At 44.5% G+C, this 21,084-nt stretch overlaps 1 long non-coding RNA gene across 1 annotated transcript; it reads left to right on the top strand.

Moving 5' to 3' along the window:
- Nucleotides 1-2,388: 2,388 nt before the first annotated feature.
- On the top strand, nt 2,389-11,600 carry LOC133257037 (uncharacterized). The gene is made up of 3 exons (XR_009739380.1): nt 2,389-2,951; nt 10,075-10,197; nt 10,645-11,600. It is a non-coding gene; the product is annotated as an uncharacterized LOC133257037 (long non-coding RNA).
- Nucleotides 11,601-21,084: the final 9,484 nt, after the last annotated feature.

The following is a 21,084-nucleotide window of genomic DNA, read 5'->3' as shown; positions in this document are numbered from 1 at the left end:
TCTATGTGCTCCCGATGGCCCATATACATTTTAAAGTCATGGGAACTGAGGTCCACAGAACACCATTGGCCCAGAGTTCCACAGCTAGTTAGCAATTACCTCGGAAGACACTTCTGGAAACTCAACCAGGGTGAAGACCATGTCAACATGACTCCACAAAGGTATCCTCCACGTCCTACTTAGGACGTCATCTGCCATGGTCTGTATGTTGGCGTCTCCTCCAAACTCATGTGTTGGAATCCTAACCCCCAAAGATGATAGTATTAAAAGGTGGGACCTTTAGGAGGTGTTTAAGTCATGACTGGCGCCCTCATGAATGGAATGAATGTTTTATGAAAGAGGCTCCAAAGAGTTCCTTAAGTTCCTTCCACATGTCTGTGACTTTGCTGGTACTTTGATCTCAGACTCCTTGGCCTCCAGAACCCTGAGAAGTAGATTTCCATGGGGTATGAGGTGCCTGCCTGGTCTGTGGTACTTTTTTGTAGCAGCCTAAACAGATTGTACAAATACGGTCCTGAGTAAAGCGATCAGGAGTGGGAAGGTCAGTCCACGCTGATACTTGAGTGGCTGAGGAAGACCTTAAAAACCAGTGGCTATTTGAGAAGGGCTCTGAATGTCAGGGGGTACTGAGCATCTGTGATGAATGGGATTCGCAGGGGCTTGTTCATCTCTAAACATTTTTCAAGAGCCACTTAAAAGTCACAAATCCCTAACCACTTCCCAACAACCCACACAGAGACCTCTCAGCCTCCTATGCACATCTAAGAATAGCCTACTTGGCTGCAGTTGGCCTGAAATTCTTGCTTTTTGCGTCAAAACACTTGGCCACTAGTTTCAGGCTGACACTCCCTTCTACAAATGAGAAGAGGTGCCACCGCTCATTGGAAGAGTTCTCACTTATTTTCTGTTGGCAGAGGAATGTGTCAGAACCTGGACAGTAAGTCAAAGAGTTTGCTGAGAGGAACTGCTTTGGTTCTCTGCCCGTGGGAGAATCTTGATTTCAGTGGCTCAAGAACAGGCAGAAGCAGGATTAAAGAATTTAAATTAAAAAAAAAACAACAACAACTTTTAGTTTATTTAGCTTCTAGGCAATCCAGAAATCTCCAAGGGGGCTTCTCATACAAAAGGAATTCTTGTTTATAAATGTGGAAACACCATTAATTTTGAGGGAAGCCCTTTTCTGTACAACAGAAGATAGTATAAAAAAGAGGCAGACCCAGGCTCTCTTATTATAACTAAGTCACTTGGATGTACTCTGACAAATAAATTTAGCTCAGTTTTAAATTCTATTTTAAAATATTGGGTTTTGAAGGATTTACAATAAGCAGCCAGAACGGTTGTTTTAAGATTGGTGGTGAAATGGATTGTTTAGTTCTGCATTGGATCTGTGCTGTCTTATCCTTCTAGAATTGCTAAAATTCTCATGATTACTGCTGCCTGAAGCAGGGTCACATCGTGGCTTCCAATCCTTTGTCAGGGAACTAGATCCCATATGCTGCAACTAAGATCTGGCACAGCAAACTAAATAAATATTAAAAAATAATAATATACAACATCTTAAAAATGTTAAAACATCTTATTTAACCTTAAAAATTCATTCTTTTTTCTTCTGAAAAGAAGCCAAAACATTTTTGTGGACTCCCTTGTTAGTTTCCTAACAAGGCTTCCCTGGTGGCTCAGAGGCTAAAGCGTCTGCCTGCAATGCTGGAGACCTGGGTTCGATCCCTGGGTTGGGAAGATCCCCTGGAGAAGGAAATGGCAACCCACTCCAGTATTCTTGCCTGGAGAATCCCATGGGCCGAGGAGCCTGGTGGGCTAAAGTCCATGGGGTTGCAAAGAATCAGACATGACTGAGCGACTTCACTTCTTCTTGTTAGTTTCCTATGGCTGCTATAACAAATGACCACAGATTTAGCAGCATCAAGTAACACAAATTTATTATCTTATGGTTCTGGAGGTGAGAAGTCCAGAGTCTGTCTCACTGGGCTGAAGTCAAAGTGTTGGCAGGTCTGGCTCCTCCTGGAGAAAGTCGTGTTGAGATTCTAGAGGCTGTGTGCATCTCGTTGCTTGTGCCTCTTCTGTCTTCAAAGTCAGCAGATGAACATCTTCAAACCTCTCTCTGAGTCTCTGAACTCTGCTTCCATCATTCCATCTCCTTTTCTAACCCTTCCTCTCCTGCTTCCCTCTTATAAGAGCCTCTGTGATTATTTGGGGCCCACCCAGCTAATCCAGATCATCTCCCCATCTCAAGCTCCTTAGTGTAATCACGTCTGCGCAGTCCCTTTTGCCATGTCATGTCCATGGGTTCTGGGAACTAGAATGTGGTCCTCTTGGGGGAGGAGGACATTATTCAGCCTACCAGAGTCCCTAAAAGTGTTTGGGGGCCAAAGCACTATGCCTACAGTGTTTTTGTTCAGTCGCCTAAGTCGTGTCCGACTCTTCACGACCCCCTGGACTGCAGCACTAATGAATTCGGTGGTCCTGACTCAAAGCACAGATTTAAGAACTGTTTGCACCAGAATGTAAAATGCACTGCTTCCTTCATTGAGAAAGTCTTGCTCTGAAAGAACTGTGCTTAGTGACAGTCTGTTTCTCTCTGTGCAAAGTCATCTCCTAGCAGCCCAGTAACACAGTGAGGGGACTAACAGAACTGCAGTAAGTCGATGAGGTGTGCGTTAAATTGCTGCAGGAATCTTTCCATTATTTGACTTGGTCTCTGATTTATGTTGGCTCAGGCTATTCTTGGGTGCTCCTAGGACCTTGGTCTGTCTTCTCCAAAGCGGATTGTTTTGGTGATAATTTAGAAGCCTGAGGAGCCAGCCTGATCTCAGGGCAGCACTGGGTGCTCTGGGGTTGGGGGCGTCTACAGAGGTTGGTCCAGTGGATGAATGGATGCATGAATTCATTCAGATGAACTGACTTCAAATATTGAATGACTCTGGCTCCAACAAGTAAGTGGTCTGTTTATAGGTTGGTCCACAATGGTCTTTGAAGAGAGTAAACAAAAAGCTGGGAGCAAAGGCCCTAGGAGCCCTGTGTGGTGGGAGAGGGGGATCTTGGTGGTCTGGTGATTCAGAGGCCTCCGTGGGGTGGTGCCAAGGCCAGGATCCGGGCAGCTCCCTTGCCTCCTGGGTTGCTCCTCCATGTGCATGGAAGGGACACCCAATTCCCCGAGGTGCGTGTTGGCGGCCAGGGAGCCCGTGGAGAGCCAGGAGCAGCCGGCTCCGTGGCGGCTGTGGCGGCAACACAGACCTAAGGAAGGAACGCATGATTTTCTTCTCACTTCACTGATGCCTCTCCATCTGACGTGGCAGGTGTGCGGAGAAGAAACGGTGTGTGAATCGATTTGGAGAGGATCAGTGACACGGCAGCGAGCTGGGCCGCGCCCCTAGCCATCGATCGCCTCCGAATCAATTTGCACGCGGCTCCCCCGTAGGTCACCTGCCAGTTCAGACGGGAAAGGGAACAGTGAAGTGAGAAGGAAATTATGCTGGCAAGTCTGGGGACCCTCTCTCAAGAACGTGGGGGTCAGCCTTCAGCTGCCTTGCATCTGCAGCCCTTGGAGGGGTCTCAACTCCCAGCCCAACCCAGCTCAGGACCCGGTCTGTCTCGCTCACCTTCAGGGAGGCTGAGCAAAATGGGGCCACTCAAAAATCTATCAGCCTTGAGCTCACCTCTGGGGTTTCGGCTGCCACAGTCATAATCCTAAGAGCTATTTCAGAAAACCCAAATTGCCAACAGTAATAATCTCTCCGCCGCGGGACTGGTTTTCATTTGTGCCTCTCAATGCACTTTACAATTAATTCTCACCAACCTCGGCCTCCCACGAGCCAGGAGCCCAGGGGGAGCCCAGAGCAAGCCTTTGAAGATTCCTGGCTCCCCCATGGAGAGGACAAAGGGCTTCCCCACCTGGAAGACAGGCACTGGGGCCCAAGTCTTCCTCAAGGAGCCAACAGCAACAGTCTTCTCTTCTGAGAGCAGACAGGAAGGTTATATGGAGTGGTTAGGGGCTGGAGGACGTCTCTGACTCCTGACATGGTCCATCAGCTTTGATTCAGGCAAGAGGCATCTTAACCACTTACCAAGGCAGAAAACACGACTAGTGAGCAGTTTCCCAAGATCGTGTCCATCCAAACACTGATGGTGGTGTGGAAATGCTGTCTTCTCTGGAGCTGTGGAGAGAGTGGGGTCCACTGCTACCCTCCTTAGGTCACAGTGAAAGTGCCAGTTGCTCAGTTTTCTGTCCATGGGATTCTCCAGGCAAGAATACTGGAGTGGGTTGCCATTTCCTTCTCCAAGGGATCTGACGGACGGACCCAGGGGTTGAACCTGGGTTGCAGGCAGATTCTTTACTGTCTGAGCCACCAGGGAAGCCCCTAGGTCACAGGGATCCCGACAAAGCAAACTGAAGATCATGCCTGCTGGCAGTGGGTGCTCAAAAAGTGGATCTGGCTCAGAAGCCCCTGCGTGTGGAACTGGCCCTTTTCCCAAGGGAAGGGTTTTATAAGTGCATTCCAGTTTGTTGGGCAGATTTTCCAAGCAGTGGGCTCCTTACTATTACAATTTATTTGGTCTACCCCACCGGAAGCAGGGCAAAGCAGGTCCAAGAGAGACCTGGGAAGGACACACCCACCCTGAGTTCTAAAGAGAAAACAGGAAAACCAGCATGACTGCCTCCTGCCTCGTGCACTTCTTACATGCACCCAGAATGCCCTCCCTCACTGTGGAGGAAATGCCGATCAAGTTCTTGCTGTCCTTTCAAGTTTCCCCTTCCCACCTCCCTTCTGTGTTTGAGAGATTTCTGAGTCCAGTGGTGCTAGTGGTAAAGAATCTGCTTGTCAGTGTAGGAGACATAAGAGACACGAGTTTAATCCCTGAGTTGGGAAGATCCCCTGGAGGAGGGCATGGCAACCCATACCAGTTATTCTGCCTGGAGAATCTCATGGACAGTGGAGCCTGGCAGGATAGCAAAGAGTCGGACATGACTGAAGCGACTTATATGCATGCATGCACGGCAGTGAGTCAAGAAGTTCTTACCTGCTCCTCAGATTAGCCCATCTGCTCCAAGCAGGCAGGCGAAGCAGGGCTCCTGAGTGCTCACTGTCCAGACCCAACCATACACATGTGCCCATGCCCCCCCACACGGGTACACATGTGTATACATATGTATACACATACTCCCCTCTACCCAGCCCAGGTGGATTCTCTCCCAGGTGAGGCCTTCCTGGCCCTGCTCTCCCTGCTCTCAGGACTCTAGCTGCCCCCATTTACCATGCAGTTTAAGTCTTCCTTATGATCCTTCAGGCTCTAAAGCCAGTTCTGTTGCCCACACGTCTTTCATCCCAACTGCAAGGATGACAATCTGTGTGCCCCATCATTTCCTGTGACCTCATAGAACACTTCCTGGTCAATAAAGAACCAGCTTAGAGTTCGGTTCAACAAAATTGAACCTGACCCTGATTCACCAAGAGGGTAATGATGTGGTTCTTACCTGGGGGAGCTCTAGGCCTGGTGCACATGTAGAGATCCTTGGCTGGATTTAATGCTCTCAGGGGCCCATTAAGTGACTGGGGCCATCTCATAAGGCCCACGTCTGCAAGTATGTCACAGAGTCAAGGCTGCGGAGAGTGGAAGGAGCTTAAGTATAACCAATTCTAACTTGGTGTGTGTGTGTGTGCACACTCAGTTGTGTCTGATTCTTTCGGATCCCATGGACTCTAGCCCGCCAGGCTCCTCTGTCCATGGGATTTCCCAAGCAAGAATACTGGAGTGGGTTGCCATTTCTTCCTCCAGCGAATCTTCCTGACCCAGGGATCGATCCCACCTCTCTTGGGTTTCCTGCATTGGCAGGTGGATTCTTTACCACTACGCTACCTGGGAAGCTCTCTAACTTGGTATGTGGCCTCATAGGTTAAATTTGTTGGAATCCATGCTGAAAAGTGGGGTTAACTGGTTAGAAGATTAGGTTGGAGGGAGATAGACTATCATTTCTGAGAACTTCAACTCCACTCCTGCCTCCTAAAATAAGTCAGTGGGGTATTCTGTGGTTAGGGCTCTGAACTTGCACTGCCGAGGCCCTGAGATTTGATCCCTCGGTCAGGAACTAAGATCCCCCAAGCCATGCGGTGCCACCGAAAAAAAAAAATTAAACAAAATAAGTCAGAGGGTAACTACTCCTTTTCTGCTAATCTCCCCCAGTGAGCATTTTCTGAGACAAAAATTATGTGAGAGGAGTTTAGTCAATAAAGAGACAAGACACATTTTGCATCCTCACTAAGACTCCAAGAGACTCACCTGCTGAACAGGGTCATTCAAGATAAGAAAACCTGTGCTTGGCCAGATTACATAGAAAATGATGGTTAATTCCATTTCTGGTAGTTGATGAGTTGTCCCTGGAGACCCAGGGTCTCCAGAGAGCAGTACCTGGAATGTTTAATGACTATATTTACTTCTCTTTGGCTCCACATTTGCACGTGGTACACACCACAGACACATTCTATCCACCATTTCTTTATATTATTAAATGCTTTAGTTTCATACAGGAAATACATGTACATCCTATGAAAGTCCAAAGGATCAGGAGCCACCCTCTCATAATCATCCCCTAGACACATGAGTCCCTTAGGTCACCAGGGCAAAGTACTGTAACCAGTTTCTTTTGCGACATTCCGGAGATATTCCATTCCATGCATATGCAAGCAACTATATTAACAAATATTAGTGATCATAGCTATTGGATATTTTTCATCGTACATAGACAAGTGTGTCCACTTTCCTCTACCTTTTCTGCTGGCCATGGCTCAGCTGCCTTTATCAAGAGTGGTCATGTGTTTCCCTAACACACAGCATGATCTAATAGAACGCGCCATAGCGGGTCTAGCAGTCGCCTCCGGAATCACACCGCGGTCCCCACGAGGATTCCGGCCAAGCTCGGTGGTTCCAGCCGCGCGAGGGTCGCGCAGCGCCTCCAGGGGCGCAGTGCCAGACTCCGGCCGCACGATGGCGCGCGCTTCCTGCGGACCCGGCCCTCGGCGCGCCGCAGACAAAGGCGGGCGCCCGGCCTCCCTCGCGGGGCCGCGGAGGCGGCCGGCGCCCCGGGTGGCCGCGGCCGCCTCTGCGCGCCGAACCTGGCAGCTGCCGCCTGCCTGAGCCTTTGTCCCGCGCTGCCCGCCCTCGTGCTAAAGGACACGGCGGGAGGCTGCTGGACGCACGCGGCGCCAGCCGGGCATCCACCCGAGTCCTGGGCCCTCACACCCGCGACAGCTGAGCTTGGGTCATGGTCGAGAAGCTGGAAGCGCGGGAGTGTGAACCGTCCTCGAATGCCTGCCCAGGAAGCTTCTTTTCCCTTCCACCCGTTAGCAAAGAATTTCCCCCAGAATTTAGCAAAGAATTTGCCCCAGAATTCTGCACCGTGGAGGTTTTTCACCACTGCCCGCTTCACTTCCCATTGAAATTCTGGGTGTCACGTCTGCAGAGGAAATGCTGGCATTTAGATTTGAGTGGATTTGAGTGAAAACCATGAGCATGAGGCCTGGCTTCCCCAAGCTCGTCTCTGCAGGCTCTGAGAAAACTTCCCTCTTCTGTCCTCACATCCTCTAGCCTCACAGTCCAGTAGAAGTTTCTGTGATGATGAAAGTGTTCGGCCTCTTCCCTGTCCAGTATTTGGTAGCTGTTAGCCACATGTTGGACAGGACTGAAATGACTTAGCAGTCACAGCAGTAGCAGCCACATGTAACAATTGCATGCCTGAAGTGTGGCTGAAGAACTGAATTCTTCATTGTCTTTAATCTTAATGAACCTACATTTCCAAAGCCACCTGTGCTGATGTGTGTGTAGGTCAATTGCTAGCCTCTTGGACATGCAGCTTTAAGATCTCAAGTGGATCCGGGCAGTTGAATATGCAGTTGTGTTGTTAAGAACACAATTTTATAAAAATTCAAATGAAGCGTGGAGTGTATGCCTGTTGTACCTGAAAAGATGCCTGGGAGTAGCTGATGGAGACAGACAGTGGTGTCAGCTGAGTTTGTTTTAGCTGCTTAGGGAGCTGCTTGAGGATGCACTGTCTGTGGTAAGGTGACATGGTAAAGAAGGCAAAGAGGAAATGGATCCTGTATTGTCTTGCTACTGTTGCAAATGGGACAAGGTGGTCTCAGCCTTGGGCCATGTTTACAGAAAATTGGGGGTCATAATCACCATCCTGTAATAAAGGGCTAAGTATACACATCCTACATGCTGGGTTTCCTGGGACAAGATGATCAGACCCAGAAGTAACCTTGACAGAGCCTGGGTTCTTTTGTGGTCCTGTCTGCTTGCGATGAGGTGCAGAGGAGGGCCTGCAGGTGAGGGCTGCTTCACCAGCCAGTGACGGCTGGGGTGATGGTGCTGCCGTCTTCCCTGGATGGGTGATGACTATGGAGCAAAGACAGTGCCTTGTGGGTCCCCGGGGCATGTATCTGTGGGATGCAGGACAGTCCCACAGGGAAACCGGAGGGTTAGAAGTGCTTCTTCATGAGTAGGATGTCTTGGGTTGCATGCCATCTTCGCACTCATCATCAGAGCATAGTTCAGTGTAAGACTCACACGTTTACCTGCAGCAGCAATCAGAAGGGTTCTGGTACCTTGAGACTGCCTAATCAAGTGTTAGTGTTAACCAACCAACAACTTTGTTTATTTTTACTGAAAATAAACATGTACACCTGTGTAGGCTCCTTGGTCTAGTTCCTTGAATGTTTCCAATAAGCAATCCAATTAAATGATTATTTTTTCTAAAATCTGAGCTGGAAGCTCCCTTTGAATTTTTTTTTTTTTGGCTGCATTGGGTCTTTGTTGCTCTTTGCAGCCTTTCTCTAGTTGTGGTGAGCGGGGGCTACTCTTCATTGCGGTGTGCGGGCTTCACGTTGCAGTGGCTTCTGTTGTTGCAGAGCACAAGCTCTAGAGCGTGTGGGCTTCAGTAGCTGTGGCTTGCAGGCTCTAGAGCGGGCTCAGTAGTTGCGGTGCACAGGCTTAGCTGCCCCATGGCATGTGGGATCTTCTTGGACCAGGGTTCGAATCTGTGTCTGCTGCATTGGCAGGCAGATTCTTAACCACTGGATCACTGGGAAAGCACTTGATCTCCTAAATACTTTCTTGTGTGTGTATATGTCTGTGTGTATGTGTGTGGGTGGGTGGGGAATGGAGACAAATGGAGGGAAGGGGGCAAAAATTGATCAAGAAATTGTGTATTATCTTTTGAGGACTCAGTGTGCCCTTTGACCTATGGTATCCAGAAATAGACCTGTGAACACTGACGTTTTGTTTGAACTAAAGCTGATGGAGGTGTCCTGGCAGAGCTCCTTATCCACAGTAGGCATGGAATAAATATTTGGTGAATTTTTAGTGAGAAGGGAAAATGGGTCATAATTCCATATCCAAACGATCTTTGTGGGTTGTCCATCCCTTTTTATTTTGTTTTGTTTTCTCCTGGAGATGTTCCCGACCACAAATAAAGGACAAGGGGAAAATAGTTAAGCACACCTAGAGCTGCATCCAAACAAAAGAGGAAAGAGACTAAACAAACCCAAGGTTTTCTATTTCTCCCTGAGCCAAGTAATCCCTTTGATTACATCTAATACCTGCCAAAACCCAGATGGTGTGCCCACCCATCTCCCGTGTGATAATGCCACATTGTGAAATCTACCCATTAATATTAATTGTCAGCTAGAGAATCTGTCTGAACTACTAAAGCTTGAGATTGCCTAGAGAAAGCAGGCCCTGCTTTAGCAGGGATTTTAAGATAATTCTCATTCTTTCATTCTGGATCTCACATATGTAGAATGTTAAATAATAGCCCGAGAATGCTCGTCTAATTTCAGCTCATGTCTGCCTCTCACAATCCAGGTCTTAAACCACTGTTCATTTGGGGTCTACACCTGCTGACCAAAATATTGCCTTAAACTGCTGTGGGCTTGCCAGCGGCACATAGGCACCCACTGTTCAGCCTGTAAGGAGAATTGTAACTCCCCAGGAGCTGTTTGAATTGAACGTCCCCTCGCATGTGATGCTCAACTCTTTCCCTTTTATTTTTCTCCTTCTCAGTGATTGACTTGGTGATCCTTGAAAATCTTTCAAAATCTCGATTTTTCAATGACTGTGTGAGCCTTCCTGAGCAAGGAAGGCAGAGGCAGGAGAGAAGGCCCGGGAAGAGAACCTAAGGTCCAGGTAGGTCTGGGGCATTGCTCTTGCCTTATAATCCCATGGGCAGCATTTGGTTTGAGCCCTGATCATGAACAGACACCCAGGTCGGCTCCACAACCCTACCTTTGCTTCTACATCTCCATGCTGAAATGTCTCAGCATTCCAGCCTCTACTGTGTTCACTGAACTTTTATTATTTTTTTTCCTTAAGCCACAAAATTTTAGAATCCATTTATGCCTGAAATAAATATGAAAATTTAGTAGGTGTGAGATTGAGTTTTTCCTCTGGAGTCGCCCCCCTTATCCTCATGGGTTATAGTACAATCACCTTCTGACAGTTGCTCTTAAAGCCAACACCTTAAACTTTATGGGTAAATGCAGAATCCAGCCCACGCCTTGTTTTTGTTTTTGCTGGGAGCATACAGAGCTGGTAAAAACGAATGAATTCAATATTCTATGTCCTGTGTTTCAGGAGGGCGCTGTCACCCTGAGCTTGATGTCCAACTCTGGCCAGAGCTGTGGCCACACAGGGTGGATGACTGACTGGGGCAGAGGGACACCACACAAATGAAAATTGGAAAGTCTGTTCTTTTGGGTACATGAATGTTTACTTCACAGTCCCGACAGTTCTTTTATTAGCAAATATTAATTTCAACTGAACAAAACTGGAAGACCTTCCTGGAGCAGCATGTCTAAATAGGCATTGAGATAATTTAAAAAACACCTATTGGTATGTAAAGCAATCTTCCTCATGAAAAGAAGTAACTGCACAAGTGGCAGAAGCCAGTTTACACAGCTAAATATTTTGATTATTTAATTTATTACCATTATTTTACAAAATGGAAAAAAAAAGCCATTGAATTGCAATTTTGTTCCCATTTCTGGCCAACTTTGCAATTCTATGTTATATGAATGCTGCTTTGGGGAAGAGATGAGGAATGAGACAGCAAATGGCTTTTTTCCAGAGCGAGTCCTCTCCCCTGCTTAGCCAGTGTGTAGAGGGCTGGTGAAGGTGCGTTCAGGCCCCAGTGCAAGAGGAGACAGGCCATGCTGGGTGTTCCGTCAGAAGGAACTGTTGACCAGCGGTGCCCCTCCGCTTCTGTGTCGCCTGCAGATTGTTCTTCTCTGCCTCCCTCTTGGACAGCGTCCGAGGAGAGGGGCGCTTACAGGGCGAGGGGATGGCCCTCTCCTCTCCTCCCCTCTCACCGGAAAAGCTGCTTTCTGATGTTACAGATTGGGACAAATTGTTATAAAGGCACCGAGAAGCAGAAATTAGCACTTTTAAACTGAAGGTGAATCACAAGGCCTATTTCTACCTCAGGCGCTTCTTTTCACCCATTTAAAAGGACCAAAGTTAACTTTTAAACACATCCATTCTTTACATAAATAAAAGTGGGAGGTGTCTCCAACCACTTTGTAAAACCGAAATGCTGTCTTGGAGAGTTTATTTCACGTGTGTGTGTATGTGTGTGTGTGTGTGTGTGTGTGTGTGTGTGTATTTGCAGTTTGTTTATTTATTTATTTTAAAATTTTTGGCTGTGCTGGGTCCTCACTGCTATGCGAGCTTTTCTCTAGTTGTGGGTCTAGTTGTGGTGTGTGGGCTCCTTATTGTGGTGGTTTCTCTTGTGGAGCATGGGCTGTGCTTCGGAGGGCTCGGTAGTTGCAGTTCCTGGGCTCTAGAGCACAGGCTCAGTAGTTGTGGCTCATGGGCTTAGTTGCTGCCAGGCGTGTGGTATCCTCCCGGATTAGGGATTGAATCGTGTCTCCTGCATTGGCCAGGGGATTCTTTACCACTGAGCTCCCAGGGAAGCCCTTATGTACATTTCTAAATGACCAAAATTCAGGTTATTATGGTGTTTAAAAGAATTTGCTGGTAGGATCAGACCCGAACATTCCACGCTTAGCTCTGAGCAGATTTTTATGACCTGCTTAGAGACCTTTGAAAAATACACTTAATTATTACAAGGCAGCATTGTGCAAACATGCCTGTGTGATGTTTACACTACCCCATTCTTATCAGTTAGAAGCAACACAACAAAAATATTAAAGAGCAAACAAGCCAAAATCAATGAGAAGAGAGATGAAAGCATGACTAATTGAAAAAGGGAATATATATGAAAATACTATAAAAACTATGAAGTGTCACCACATATAAAGTAATATCCCATCAGCAGAAGTCCAAGTCTTCAAAGGCGTTGCAGCCTTCCTGGTGTGCTGGGCTGTCTCATGGTCTGTATATTTAGGTATTAAAGTTGTGGTATGGTGAGCCATTTCCACCTCTTTGTAAACCAGTTTGTACCTTCCTTTTGTACTGTGCCTCTTCAGAGGAATTTCTAGAAACCTTAGAACATTTCAGATGAACTCTGGATGGTAAACTCAAAATTGAAGCATAAGCAGTTCCAACTGTATTTGCTGTTTTTAGGAAACAGCACCTCTTGAGATGGGAAGGTCAGTTTGAAATGACTGAGTCTATGGAGATCATTTAAAACCCCCACATCACTCATAGACCAGTCCGATTTCTTTTCTAGTGGGCATTTACCAAGGGGCTATGCTACCCCCTGCCTTTGCCAACTCACTGTCCAGAAGCCAGAGCCCAAGAGACAAAATTCCAATGTCCTGGAGGCCTTGGGTCTTTATATGCGTGCAATTCCTACTCTGGTTAGAACAGAATCCACTGAGGTCTTCTGAGTTGACCCTCTAGGACTTCCAGGGGCTCCTCCTCACTGGCATGGAGCTGCAGACATGGTCTTACAAACACAAATGGAAAGCAACCTCTTTGGTGCTGAATCTGTAGTATCTAAAATCCAGTTTCCTTTTGCCTGAATAAATTGAGGGATAAAAACTGAAAAACCTTAACCTCCTCCCAAATCAGAAAAACAGACATGGAATAGACATCAATATCTCATTGCCCAGGACGTTGAAAATTTTAATTGGCTAGCAGAAAGTTATTTAAAAATAATGGGCAGGGCAAAATAAATATGTAATTTGATAGTCTGTTAGCAACTACTTTTATCGCATATGGAGCATTTTCTAATTTTCTCTTTGATTGTAAATAGAAATCTAGTTTATTAAGCAGAAACATAGATTATTAATAAATAAACCACTTGATACCCATAAAGCACTTTGAGGGTGAAAAGCCTCTACTAAGTGGCAAATATTATTTTTATTGCAAACTAACGGGAAGAAACTAAGCTAATGAATGCTTACAGAGCTCCAAGTAGTCATCAGACCCAAATTGCCACACACTGTAAACTAGTCAACTTGTTTCTTAGATAGAGATGCGTTTAAATTTTAAGTTGATACTTTTTAATTTTTGCCAATGATGAAAGGAAAGGCTTATGGGTCTGTAATTTAAATAAGAATAACTCAAGGGATTAATCAGTTTTTACATTTAAATAGAAGTTGCCTAAAATATATAACACTTTTGAAAGTGCAGCTAGCAAAAAAGAAAAAGACAAGACCAAGACTAATTTTCTGAGTTAAATCGTTGCCAAGGGATATAGCTTTTTATAAGTATCACTTCTTTTGAATGATGTCGTAACCATAACTGATCTACATTAAAATCATACCCTAAACAGATAGAGTGAAACCTGATGTTTTAGGGTTCAGGCTGAATGCTTTCTTATGCTATACTCTTCTGCATTTGGCCTTGACACTGTGGTATATATGATATGCAAGGTGAATGAATTCTTTTACTATCTGATATTTGAAGTGAAATATAAAAATAATGCCATGCCACAATGGAATAGTTAAACATGAAATTATGGATGTAAGTCTGATTTTTCCAGGCATTTTTCTGAAGTCAGATCATAAGTGTTCACTTCTGCTATTAAAGTGGATGTACTGTATACTTCTATATATTACATTAAATTTGCTGATGTCCATACGAATATGTTACATAACTGGGGTCCACACTTTTTGCTCATTCTCAGTGAGAGTAGATTTAATTTAAACCAAACAAATACTTTAACAGACAAACAGATAATCACTGTTAATGTTACAATAGAAACTACCTTGTTTAAATCTCCAGTAAATATACATTTTGGCAAAATCCTGTCGGAAAAATGCGTATGGGTTACTTGAGATTTTCGTCACTAAAAATGTCAAAGCAGTCCTCATTCTCAAGAGAACTAGATTCTGATCTGGGATCAGAGCTAAGGTGTGCTGAAAGGAAAGCATTTAAAGACAATTTTCTTGTCTCTCCCCCTACCTCCGCACACACACACACACACACATACACGCGCGCACACACACACACACACACACACACACACATTCCAGGCATTTTAAAATGACACCATTATGCTCCATGTCCAGGACTAGAAAACAAAGTCTCCTCCTGTTTGACAAGATTCAGCCTGCAGTGTTTTTAGCAGCCAAGATACGAGATTTTTAAATTAGGGCCTTCAGAATGGAATATTAGCAGACCCATATTAAAACAAGGCTGGCGGCCCTCATGATGATATGGGGTAATTTTCTAATTAGCAGAAGGCTATTTGAAATGCAGCATGGTGTCCCATTTTTCATACTGTTACTTTCTACTGGGTAGAGCTAGAGAAGTAAAACAAAAGCCATGAAACCTCATAGTCAGATTTCTATAAATTGGTCTCTCCAGCCCTGTAAAGACCGAATCTAATTTTAAAGGGTTTTTAATTTACAGAACTTAGCTCTGCTGCACTAGGAGCGTTGTGCTAAAAACCAGATCTCACCATCCAACCAGTTAACAGAGCACAATTGCTACTCTTCAGTTATTTGATTTTATGGTGTGTTTTTTTTTTAATTTATTATAGCATGTATTATTTATCCTTGTTTTCTTAATGTTTGTGTTTGGGTTCATGTTTTTGAAAGAGGATTCAGCAAAGGGATGTGCATACAGAGGCTGCTGGATAATATGAGGTTTAAATATCTTCAAACATTTATTCTTAAGAGGTAGAAAAGAGGGCTTTCTTTCATGAGTTTGGGTCTTAACTTTTGGCATACTGGGTCAAGAGAAGAGGTAGGGTTGGAGGTGAGAATGTTTGGGGCACATCCAGGGAAAGACAAATTAGATTCTTAGACATAAAGCTTTTAAATATAGAAGCCTTCAACGAAGACATTTATAGACGCATTCAATGAAGACATTTTTTATATGTGAAGATTCCAAAAGACAGTTATCCTGTGCATACTAATAGAAACCCCTGTTGGGAGCATGGTCTTCAGTTTTAGAGGTGGAAGAGATGAATATCCCATCCCTAGTAAGGTTCAGGTCACATCACTGTTCATACTGATCACTTCTACAGATTGGTGGACAGAAGAATGCGTTAATTGGCAGAGGACAACTTGCTTCAAGCCATCCTCCAAACTGTCTCCAGGATTCATTTTTCCGAAGAGTGTGTCACATGGCCTACCCAGAAACCTCAAATGGTTTTCCATGGCTTGCAGAATTTGGTCAGAATTCTGAAGCCTGACCTTGGAGGCCCTTCCCAAATCTACCCAACCTCTTTCCAGGGGCATCTTCCTGCTGCTCCACTCTATGCTCTAGCTGCACCAGGAGACTTGTGGCCCCCAAGCCCCACAAGCCTGTTGATGTGCCAGGTCAGGTAATTCTTTCCACCCTGAGTGCTCCTCCTGCATCTTCCCACCCAGAAAAGCCCAGCACATCCTTCTAAAGCAGTTGAGCAATCTCCTGCTTTGGAGGGGGCTCCCTGATCTCTTCTTTATTTCCTGTCCCCAGTCTGATTGGTGGTGTAGCCAGGTGTGTGCAAGCTCCTCCTCTGGACTGTGAACCATTTGAGAACAAGGAGACATAGAAGTTCATTTTTTTAAGTCCCTCCCATACCTGGTACAGGTCACTGGGTGCAGTAGATACTCAAACGGACCTGGCATTACATTGGCTCTAAATAAGATGCCTGCCACCTTCACATTATGCATGATAGTCAATAGTCTGTAAATTAGATTGGCTATGAGTTAAAAGCAAAACAACAACAAAAAACAACAGCTACCATGTTCAAGGAACTACACTTGGAGTAGAAAAATAGTGAGAGAAGCTTATGTCTTGGATCATCTTGAGGAATTTTTCAGCCATTTCTTCTTTCCTTTCTGTCCCATTCCAACATGATGAAAGCAACGTCCACATCCTTGCCAGGGCCTGGGGAGTCACTCTCCAACTTTAACCTACACTGGAACTGGACAGGGAAAGGGGTGGGCCTGAGAACATGGCATGATTGGGCCCACTCTTCCCTCACCCCAGCATCCGCTCATCAATGGAGACATGATCTGTGAAGATTCAGTTTTTTAATAATGTTGTAAATGTTTCTTTACCAAAAAACAACAACAAAAAAGGCAAAGCGCTTCTTTCCTTGAAGTGATTAGGCATTTTTTAAAAAAAGAAGGAAAGAACAAATGTGTTATTTTATGGGATTCTTTAATTCTCAAGATGATTAAAAAACAACATACTTATCTCTCATGTCTAAGCCTAAGGTATGGTTTATAAAGCAGTCCATCCAACTCTATTTTGGATCTCTTGTTAGACTCCTTGCACTGATGACTCCTGGCTTATTATCTCCCTTCTTTGAATGCCAACAAATTGGTACATCCTAGATGAGTTTTCACTGTTTCTGCTGGTGACATAATAAATTCCACTGGGTTCTGTTTGCCAGGCCATCAATAAGTGTTTTAAATAGCCATGGATGAAAGATTTGCCTACCCATTTTCTTTCCCACAAATGATAAGCTAAATTGTTTATCATATTTTTTGTACCTAGGTATCTATTTGGAGGGTTGTGCTTTTTCCTCCAAATTTGGGTTCATAGAAATTGAAAAAAAAATTATTTTCCCTACTTGCAGAAAATACTGTGAGTATTTTCACAGGTCTCTGACATAGCTGATGCCTATGACCAGGTCAGTTACTGCACATTGCAGTCTACTTTTTCATATCAACCCAAGGGCATATAGTCTAGTAGACAGAACTAAACAGATTTGCACAATCACAGGAAAATCACTAGAACCTGCGTCTTCTGATAGAACATGTGTAAGTAATTAAGAAAAAAAATAATTGCACGTTTGAGAAGGTGGACTCACCAAGCAGTTGTTGAACTATAAAAATGCATTAAGTGTAGTCAGTTTCTCTTTTTAATTATTCAGGAATGTTGTTTATGTTATCATGAAAAAAAGAGGTGAGAAAATATATTCGGCAATTTTTGGTTTTCCCCCATTTGAGCAGATGGCGATTTGTAGTTCAAAATTTGTAACTCAAATTATTTCACATTTTTATTAATCAGTACAATATGTTTTTAAAACAACAAACTGCACTTAGAAATATCAGTGTAAGTTCCACAATTTGCCTAGTTCCATCAGAGAGCAGTTTAAGAATTAGAGATTTTATTAGCAATATTGGGAAGCAGAGCATTCTAGCTCAGTATTTTGATTGTTATTATTTTTATTCCAGTGTTCAAAGTACCTCATATGAGGGAGGGGGCAGTTGAAAATAGTATAGAAAATTGCAGTGGGGAGCTGTAAAAAGCTGGGGAGAATCTGTTTTAAGATGTTTGCTTTTTTGGTAGAACAAAAAGTGCATTTTGTTAGAGACAAATATTTTTTGTGATGAAAAACATTTTATGTGAAATGTAGATTGGACTTTTAATATAAAAAAGAAATGTGAAGCCATTCTATTTTAGGAAGGTTTGGCGTCTTAGAATGAAAGCTGTTAGAACTGCATATATTGGAATGTTCTCACAACTGTTCTCATCCTATGTTCCTCTGCAAACCTGTTAAATTACATGAGTGTAGAAATAAGGGAGCTTTTTTATTATTATTAATTGACACTCATTTTTAGCTGGCATGTACTGGCAGGTCTTTCTAGACAAACCTCAGGCCGTACAAGGCAGAGCTTCAATCTGAAAGTTTGGGGAGTATTCTAAAGCTCTGTAATATGGAAGCTAGGAAGTGTAATATTAAAGTGATAAACATCTTATATTCAGTGCAATTCACAGTTTCTTTCATTCTTTTTACTATCTATAGATCTAAATCAAAACAAATTCCATAAAAGAGGGGGTTATTTTCAAGCACATTTTCCTTCAGAGAACTCTTGAATATTTTATCATATCTATTTCTATACATATGCTATACATTTCTAGATCCCTGTTGAACAAAATCCAAGGTGATGATAAAAAAAAAAAACAACTATGACATTAGAATTCCTAGGAGATATAAAGTTAGCCCTTGTAAACGAAACAAACTTTGTTTTTGGCAATTAAAGAATTCACAGGGATATTAAGTCAGAGAACATTATGTTTGAACTATTGTTTTTATCCAGGAGGTTATTAAAAATGTATTTCAAATCACCAGAGTGGCAGGAAAAAATAAAAAATAATAACCTAAATAGAGTTACATTTTCCTATGCTCTTGTGAAGAAACATTGGATTTCATACGATGTGATTTCCAAGTAGAATTTTGCAGGCACCAAATATTCACTTTAGGACATGTGAGGTTCACCCCCCACCCCCATTCCCATAGTAAGACCTTTTGAGCTGTCACTGCAACAAACCGTGAATGGGTGGGCACTTCGACTGTCACCTGGTAACAGGCATCTGTGGATTTTCTGGGTGTCCCTCGAATTGTGCAGAACCCCGGGATTTAGACAAGCTCTTCACAAGGTCAAACAAAAAACCAGACCCGGATCACAGTGCCGCCCAGGATCAAAAGGGGCAGGAAGTATATATAAGCTTATGGTGTGAGGTGGGAATCACTGGTGTCTGAACAGCCTCTGCGTCCTCAAATGGTTAATTCCCCCAGGCTGTCATATTGCATAAACAGATCCTCCTTTAATAAAATTAATTAGGTTCTGAGCTTTATAGGGTGATGCCCACTGACCCTTTACATGCCTATTGTTCCCAGATCCAAGCGAAAGAAAAAAGAGAGGCTGCCCAGTCGACAAGAGAGAGAGACCCAAGTTGAAAGATTAGAAATCTCAAGAAGGAGCAGAGAGAGGGGATGGAGGAAGCTAGGTGATGTTTGCGTCTGCACGGAACTTAAAAGCAAAAACAAAAAACCCAGCCGCGCGGTGATCGGGTTTTGTTAATTTCGCTTTTTTGCACGCGCCACGAAATTCAGGCTGCGAGGGGCTCCTGAGAAACATCCAGAGTCTTTGTAGATATCAGGGACGCGCGGCTTTAGTTTAAAAAAAGAAGAAGAGAAGAAGACCCGAGGCAAAGGAGCAGGTTTAGGGGGAGGATCTGCAAAAGAAAAGCAGGACCCCTGGCAAACCCGTTTAGATGCCCACTACGTCCCTCCCTTTTCTCTGGCTATCCACCCAGCGCTGTCCCGGGCATTTCCTAGCACGAGTTGCTTCTGATATTCTTTTAAGTTTGCTAAGCGAACTCCTCGAGGGTGGCAGCGGGAGCTGGGATGGGGAGAGGTGAAATGTGGACCGCGGTCTTTTTATTTTTTCTTCATCAAAAGGGGCTTGAGTTCCTCGGTCCTAAGGATTAAGTGAGCGCATCTCCGCGCCTCTGGTCGGAGGAAATCCGAGGCACGACAGCAAACGCTGCCCGATTTTGTAAGAAAAAAATTTAAAGGGAAAGAAAAGAATCCCTCTCGACCGGATGTTTCCAATTACAGGGGAGTCAGAGAACAGAAATGGGGGTGGCGTTTGACGAGGATGGGGCCAGATTTGGAGAGGGTGGGGGCTGGAGGTGGGAAGAGACGCAGCAGGGTAAAAGGCAAGAAATAAGGCTTCTGTAAGGAGAAGAGGAAAATAGGAAAATGAAGCAGAACTAGAAAAATGACAAAGTGTTGAGTGCTGATTTATTGCAGAAGCCTCTGGTCATTTCCATATATTGAAATGCGCCCAAGCGGCCAGTCAGTCAATTTCTTTTGAGCTGCTGCTGCCGCTGCCCACGGGCTGCCCACGTGACTCCCCCTCAGTCAGCCTCTTTACCACCCAGCCCCAGAAACAGATAGAAGAGGAAAGAAAGAGTGTGAGGCAGAGAAAGCATCTGTGTACTGTAGTGGGTGATTTGGAGAAGGAGACATTTGTGTGGGTCTTTGGGAAAGAAGGAATGTGGCCTGGGGAGGGGAGAGGTAGGTTTCAAGCTCCATTCAAGTGTTACATCCAGTTACTCTCTCTGGCACCTTTCCATCTCCCTCTCCTCTCTCTTTTCCCCCACTCTCCTCTTTTCCTCTCTCTCGCTCCTCCTTTAAGCAGTTAAGAAAGGGGACAGAATACAGAGATAGAAAAGTCTATCTATCTACAAATATATAATGGGGATGGTGTGGAGAAGTAGGAGATTCAAGTCAGATTTTATTTTGGTTTTATTTTGGTGTCCATTGCTTTGGTAGATTTTTCTTAAAGAAAGGCACACACACACACACACACACAAATCCTAGATAAAAGCCAGTGAGTTGTTAAAAATGAATTTGCAGCATTAGAGCTGTTAGCATCATTCAGCAAGCAGCAAGCTTGATAATTTCCAGGTGTTGGGGAAAGCCGTTGTCCGGGAGCTCCTACAGAGCTTATAAATCCCTGTTGGGAGAGAGAAAAAAAATCTTTGGAGGTGAATGAAATATCAAATCACAAGACTCCTATGTAGATTTATGATTGCATAAGAAGCTTGATCATTTCCATATACTGAAATGTGCTGTCCTCCTGAGCCTGCCCAGCCCTTCTAGGAGACGAGGCGCTCCGTTCTGCCTTGATCAATGTTGACTATGAAGCAAGAAAGGGGGGGTTGGTGGTGGAAAGCAGGCTGGCACCAGATGGAGCGGGGTCTCGGGAAAGGTCAAGGTTAGCCCAGGCTGCTATTGAGCCGGTAGCAGCCTCACAGATAGATCTCTGCCTCGAAGGCACCCACTGGGGCTTCTCAAAATCAAATCTAATAGAAAAGGCAGTCACAGAATGAAATCGCTTCATCTGAATGCTAAAATTGTTATTAGGC

This window comes from Bos javanicus, chromosome 11, assembly GCF_032452875.1.
Source record: "Bos javanicus breed banteng chromosome 11, ARS-OSU_banteng_1.0, whole genome shotgun sequence".
NCBI classification, from domain to species: Eukaryota; Metazoa; Chordata; class Mammalia; order Artiodactyla; family Bovidae; genus Bos; species Bos javanicus.
This window is presented reverse-complemented; position numbering and strand designations above follow the sequence as displayed.